Raw genomic sequence first — 7,760 nt, 5'->3', positions numbered from 1 at the left:
AGGGCAGGTTTGGTTTGTACCCCGGAACGGCAGCAGAAGATTTTTTTTAAAGAGCCAAGGGAACAAAAGCGCAGCTTTATATAATTATATGATAGACCCGTAGCCTCATATCAGGTCAGTCTTTTGGAGTCAATATCAACTCCGGTTTATCTGTGCAGGTGTTAGTTTTCTCAATTTGATTGGCTTGATTCCCAACCATCTGGCTCTCTTTTCTTTTATCCACAATATACTTTACCCTTCCATATCACGAAAATTCCGAGAATTTTGACTTGATAATGTGATGAAGGGACTCCTTACTGTAACCTCGATTGCTATACTTTCGACGGAGTGCATCCAGTATTTAGACAGCCGCGTATTCATACTCGTCAGTATTTATACAGATACTGTATGAACCAATCAGAATCGAGAAAAGACATAAACAATGCAAAATAAATAATTAATTAGGCTTTTAGCCTAATTGTTGTGATAAACTTATTAAATAGATTTGTTATGTTTGATGTTTGTGCCTGTTTGTGGAGCGCCCTCTGAGGGATTTTAGAGACATGTCTGTCAAGTGGCTTTCTGTGGGGAGTTGGGAAACTGGAACTGGCTTGAGGAGACTGATGGTGCGCCGTTGGACCTACTGAGCTCGGGTGAGATGGTTCCTTGTTTTTGATTTTAATAATTCAATTTTAAAATTTAAATTAATTTAATCGTCTTTTATTTTTTTTATTTGTTGATTTGTAAAATTCCCACTAACCGCTTATCATGGGTTATTTCAGTCCCCTAAAATCCAGTCAAAATCCTTTTTTTAACCTTTATGCTGCGTCAAGATGAGGAAAAACAACAAAGAGTGTACAAGCAAAGATTGCTTAAAACCTTCAGGACTGATAAATTGGATTAGATATGATTGTTGTTCTAGTTGGTATCATATCAGTTGTGTAAATATTCCTCTTAGCGACTCTAAGAAAACCCAATGGTTTCATTGTCCTTTAAAAAAGTAACAATAGGTAATGATTTAGTGCTAGACAATTTTGTTAATACAGCCATCTCAAATGTCCGAGTACTCAAGAGAGTACCAAAAGACTCGCGTGTTCTCTTGGCGGAAAGTCTGTCGGACAAAATAAATGACATCGTCTACAATGTAGAAGATGTTAGAAAATGGCTAATTTTTTTAACGTCGTTCTTGTTTTTTTTGGAGCAACCGAAAAGAAGTGGACGCAGACAGACCACAAGCATGAGCTCTTTGATAAATAAAAAAATTCGAGCAAATGACGTGTCACTTCCAAAACCCCATCCCCAAGTTTCAAGCCCGCCTCTGAGTGACCTCGAGCAGAGAATAAAGTTAATAAGTACTAAGCTCGATGAAGGAAATGTAAAGGGAGGAATAAGGCTTGCTGCTTCGGATGACAAAATTGCTCCTTTTTCAACTGATAAATATCAAAAATTGTTGTCTAAGCAGCCTCAGCGAGCAAATTTGCAGCTCTAAATCCAGAAAAGTTGGATCGTTTTTTCGTAACCGATTTCGACCTATACAAAGCGATAATGTCCTTCCCGAACGGATCAACAGCAGGTCCTGATAAAATAGTTCCTCATATTTTTAAAGATCTTGCTAGTAAGTTGAATGGCAGTGCAGGACTTAATTTTTTGAAATCGCTTACTAAGCTGATAAACCTCATTGGAGATGGCAAAATACCCGAACCACTAAGACCTTTCTTTTTTGGCGCAAAGCTTATCGCCCTCATAAATATAGACGGAGGGTTGAGACCGATTGCCATAGGCAACACGTTGAGACGTATTGCGTCTAAATGCGCTGGAAGCAAAGTCCTCTCCGAGCGACAAAATTTTTTCGGAAACGTACAGGTAGGTTGCGGTACCAAACGAGGAGCAGACATAGCTGCGCACTCGTTTCGAAACCTAATTGAACGCGACGACAATCCAAAAAGCACTGTTCTCTTAAAACTAGATTTTAAGAATGCCTTAATCTCTCTAAACAGAGAAACAATGCTGAATCATGTTTATTCAAATCGCCCCGAATTGTAAAATTATACCCAGTGCGCGTATGGTAAACCTAGTAACCTTTTTTACGGAAGCTCCGTCATAATGTCAGAAGACGGAACTCAGCAAGGTGATCCTGAAGCACCACCCCTTTTGCAGAAACAATGCATACACTATTCAAACAGTTGGAGTCGAAAATTAACATCTGGTATTTAGATGATGGGAATTTAGCCGACGACTATAAGGTAGTACTCCACCACCTTAAAAACATTCTGAAATCGGAACAAATTTACGGCCTGAGCTTGAACTCTGAGAAGTGCGAACTTTATTTTTTGGGACCGACTACTAGTACGTACACAGTATATTCTATTTAACACAATTTTGAAAATATGCCCCAAAATAAAAATAAAAACAAAAGAAGAACTCCTCATTTTAGGATCTCCAATCGGCGAACTTTGCCGAAAAGAATTACTCGACGAAAAAATTAAAGAGCTTGAAAAAATCTCGGATGTCATTGACAAACTAGACGCCCATTATGGTTTTTACCTCCTGAAAAATTGCTTTAGCATGCCAAAACTCCTATATTTTTTGCGTACGAGCCCTTGTTTGTTGCAAAATGATTTTTTTGGAACGCTACGATAAATTACTAAGAAATTCGTTAAGCAATGTCACTAACGTGAAAATGGATGATAACCAGTTTTTACAAGCAGTTCTCCCAACAGCCAAAGGTGGCTCGGGCGTTTCTTCCGCTCGTCTTTTCGCTTTACCCGCTTTCTTAGCCTCAGCAGTAGGAGCAAAAGATGCCTTGAGCGAAATCTTTGGTTTGGAGCATGTGGATGGAACCTATGATGATGCGCTTAAACGGTGGTTTGAACTTTGAAAAATTGAAATGTCTCCGGAAAATTGGACGGAGCCAATTTTTGACAGCGAATATGCAGACTTGATTTTACGACTTTAACCAACGGACGTAAAAAGATTCAACGCGTTCCAAGATTGATTTGGCTCCCAGTGGTTGAACCTCATCCCGTGCAAAAATTTAAGGTTAAAACTGTCGAACCAACAACTCAGATTTGCGATAGAACTTTGATTAGGCTCAAAAATATGCGAACGGCATAAATGCGTGTGCGGCAAAGACGTTACCGAGGATGGTTGGCATGGTCTTTCTTGCCTCAAAAGTGCAGGGAGATTCTCTAGGCATTCAAATCTGAATGCCCTTATAAAGCAGATTTTATCATCTACTCATATTCCGTCTGTTTTAGAACCACGACACCTCTACAGGACCGATCAGAAGCGACCAGACGGTTTGACGCTCGTTCCATGGGCTGTTGGTAAGCAGCTTTTGTGGGATGTAACGGTAGTAGACTCCTTAGCTCCTTGTAGAATTATTGCCGGGTCTGTTTGTAACCCTGGTACGGCTGCCGCTGAAGCGGAAGAGCAAAAAATTGACAAGTATAAAGTTCTTGTAAATGATGGATATCTTTTTCAACCGCTAGATTTTGAAATTCAGGGCGCGGCCGGCCCCAGCACAGAATTTTTTTGAGCAAGCTTTGTAAGAACCTAATCATATGTACTGAGGAACCCAGAGCAGGCAGCTTTTTAAAACAGAGAATCTCCCTGGCAATACAGATTGCGAACGCCGCTTGCGTACTCGGAACAATAAATAGCAAAATAACTTTCGACGAAATTTTTTATGTAACATTCGCCCGGAAGATACATATCGACGGAAAATAAAAATAGGTTCTAAGACGACTGGCTAACGTCTAAACAGAGCTCTACATGCTTTTCACCGTCTCTACCAAGCCAGTTCTTTTGGTGGTCTTTCTAACATCGGGTCGACAAAAACGTTAATGCTTTCGACTTCGGTCAAAACACTCAAATTAACTAGATTACATGCAGAAATAGTGAGCTCATGGCTGGGTCTCAGTATCCCCAGACCACGAGGTCACTTCTAAAAACAGGGCTACTACTATTTATTGAATTATTATTGTTTTTGCTCAGTAGATAAAAAAAATCATCTCCATCGAAGATGGATCAACCCTTTCCCCCAACTCCTAGCTTCCCATCCTAGCAAAATGAATTCAGATGTTAATGAAATTCAATTCAGGACATAATAGGGAAGCTAAAAATTTATGTAAAACAATTTCAGTCCAAATCCCGAGACCCCTCTGGATTCTTGAATCCAGGGAAATAAGACTCTTCTTCTCCTTCCAGAAGGGTGTCTTCCACCCTTCACCGTTGTTCGCAACGGCCTTGCAACTATTGTAGCGACACAATAGTTGCAACTCGGAGCGGTCTCTGTTACTTCTGTTTTTTTGTTGTTGTTTTCCAATCACAATTTTCGTCGTTATCGCTATCGTAACTAATGTTGTTGTGTCCAGGCATTTCGGGTTCGGGTTCGGGTTTTTGGGTATCGGGTCGGGTTTTCGGGTTTTGAGACAAATTTCGGGTTTCGGGTCGGGTTTCGGGTTCAACAAATTTTCGGGTTCGGGTTCGGGTTCGGGTATTCAATTATGTCGGATTTCTAAAACCCGACTTTTGTTTGCTGTTTTCGGTTTCGACAAAAACTTTCCCAATTTTTCTTTTGTTTGAGGTTTTTTACTTTTTTAATTTTTATTTCTATTTCATTTCTGAACGCGATTGCATTGTACGATGAAGGAAGAGTGGCGGATATTTGAAACCAAAAATCCAAAGTTGAAAGACAAGTTTCTGTGCGGTTTCACAAGATAGCAACAACGAGAACGACACCGACAAGGCCGATGAAGACTTTGACACATTGAATACCCGTAGCATCGAACCGTTTGATTTTTCCAATTTTGTGAATGAAATACGACAAGCTGTAAAAGACATCCGCACACCCAACAATAATGCAACCTTCATGTTTATGCAAAAACAGTTCCAGAAATCAGAACTAGATGTTGTCCTTGACAACGAAACACGATGGAACTCCACTTATTTGATGCTAGAACGTTTTCTCAAACTTCGCGGGTCAGTGGAAAAGTTTTACCACGAACGACGTTTTGTTTGGCAACATTTAGACTGTTTAGTTAAGGTGTTGAAACCATTTTACGAAGTAACACTAGAGCTGCAAAAGAAAGAAATACCGAAGGACTTTGACTTCTATCTCAAGACCGTCGAATATGTGCGAACATTTGTCGAACGTGAAAGTGGTTTGGAGATGGTCCGTGATGACATGTTACAACTACTTGACAAATGGTGTGGTTCCAAAAACGCAGTTGTCCAGGCGTTTAACAAACGCGGTAATTTATACAAGCGGTTGGCGAAAGAAATTGATGACAATATTGAAAACTTGCAACAGACCGAGCATACTTATGCAACGCCGAATGTCGAATGTCACATTATTTGTAACACTTGTATATTTTATTATTTCGTGTCGAGTTGCGTGTTCTTATTGAAGAAACGTAACACGTATCGATTTTAATTGAAAAGGACTTAAACACTTGTCATCTTCTTTTATCATTATCACTTCCATATCTAGAAAATTCCAAGGATTTTGACTGGAATACGTGATGAAGGGACTCCTGACTGTAACCTCGGTTACTATGATACGTTTGACCATAATTGTTTCTTAATTTCTTCTTTGTCTCGTTTCTGAATGGTTGAAACAGTATTTTTCTAAATACTGACCAGTCTGAATACGCGGTTGTCTAACTACTACTACTACTACTAAAAGAATTTATTCCCTTTAAAATATAAAGGCATCAAACAAAAGAAATGGTATGATTATGTACACAAGACATCACGAACGGCAATTTATGCAATGGCAACAAAGTAGCATTGAACAAGAGTTGTTTAAGTTGAACATATCAATTCTATTTTTCAGATAGATTTTCAATTTTGCTTTGAAAATTTCAGGCGATGAGAAAATGTCGGCTATGTTGTTTGCTGAAATCATGTTGGCATACCGACAGACGCGATAGAAGAAAAATTGCTCTGTAAAGAAGAGTCGACAATTCTGGGTTGTTGAAAGCTTAGGGCGTGAGCTATTGCGAAGGTCTTTGGCTGCAAAGGTAAAATTTATGTATCTGTAAAGGTTGAAATCAAATTGATCAGTCAGGACTCGATTAAGAAAACACATATCATGTAAAGCTATAGTGAAGGAAATTGGCAAGGAATTCGTTTTTCTAAGTTGTTCTGTATAGTCGTTGACTCCCGTTACCCATTTCAAACATTTTCTGTTAAATAATTCTAGTTTGCGGCGATATGTTAAAGATGGAAACCAGACCTGACTACCGTATAATAAAATACTCACAATACATAGCTGGTAATATTTGAATTTGGTTCTCATGGATACTCCATAAGGGATTGAACGTTTCAAGAAATGGAAAGCTTTGTTAACTGCAACCAGTTTGGTTTTAATGTGGATGTCCCACTTTAAATCACTAGATATCGTTACTCCGAGATCTTTGATAGATGAAACTGACGGAATTGGGTAATCATTAAGGCAAAGTGTAGATTTGGGGGAAGTTGAGTTAAAACAAATAACTTTGCATTTATCAGAATTAAATGTCATTTCGTTTTCAAGCGTCCAATTGATAAATAGATCAATGTCTATTTGAACTAAGGAAAGGTCATATTTTGAATAGAGTTTGCTGTCATCAGCAAACAGAAAACATTTAGAGGTTTTCAAGACAGCTGGCATGTCATTAATGAAGAGTATAAATAGTAAAGGGCCGAGTACACTTCCTTGCGGAACACCACTTGTTACATGGCCTTTTGGAGATGCTTCATTGTTAATTAAGACATTTTGCGTGCGGTTTGTGAGATAGGAAGCAAAAAGTTCAAGAAAGCTAACGTCAAAGCCTAAATTACCAAGTTTCAAAATAAGTATATGATGAGGAACTTGATCAAAAGCCTTGCGAAAATCGAAGTACACAGAAAGACATTCGCTTTTTGCCTCGACGTCGTTATAAATCTGATCTAGGTATTCAAGAAGCTGAGTAACAGTCGATCGCTTGGTCATAAAACCATGTTGAGCAGGTGTAACTTTAGCCCGAATTTTAGGATAAATGAAATCGAAGATCATTCTCTCCAGAACAATCGATAATTGAGGCAATATGCTAATCGGGCGATAATTTTCAACATTTTCGGGATTACTAGATTTAAGAACTGGCGTAATAAACGCACATTTCCAAAGTTCTGGCCACGTTTTAGTTTCCAAAACCTTGACAAAGAGCTGCACGACTAGAGGAGATATTAATTCACTGCAGTAGTTAAGAATAAAGGTTGGGAGGCGGTCGTTGGTAATACAAGAAGTTTTAGCAAATTTGAGAGCTTTCTCGACCTTTTTAAGGTTGACATGGAGATCGGATAGAAAAATGGTGGGTTTTTCGGGTTGTAAGATTTGAATTTCATGCTTTTCTAGAAACACTGAACAGAAGTAATCGTTCAAAAGAATGGCTATTTCAATAGAAGTGGATGCTTTTCTATTCATCCAGTGCATTTGGTTTGGTAGTTTCCTTCTGGTAAAAGATCGAAGGTATTTAAAGCAATCACGGGTAGAATTTGGTCTTAAAGATTCAAGGAGACAAGTTTTATCCAATTCGATTGAATTGTTAAGGTCTTGTTGGATCGAAGCTAAATGATTTGTGTTGGCTGTCCGTTTAGATATGGAATGATGCTTATTCAGTAAATGAACTGTATGCGACGAATAATAATAGGGAAGTTGCTGGCGTCTTTTAGTTTTCTGAGCGCATGATGAAAGAATTGCATGATTGATCTGAGCGTACCAGCTATCTACATAATCATTAGTGGTGGATATGGAA

The sequence above is a fragment of the Symsagittifera roscoffensis genome, chromosome 10 (assembly GCF_963678635.1).
Source record: "Symsagittifera roscoffensis chromosome 10, txSymRosc1.1, whole genome shotgun sequence".
Classification (NCBI taxonomy): domain Eukaryota; kingdom Metazoa; phylum Xenacoelomorpha; order Acoela; family Convolutidae; genus Symsagittifera; species Symsagittifera roscoffensis.
The sequence above is the reverse complement of the archived record's forward strand: the minus strand, read 5'-3'. Positions refer to the sequence as shown.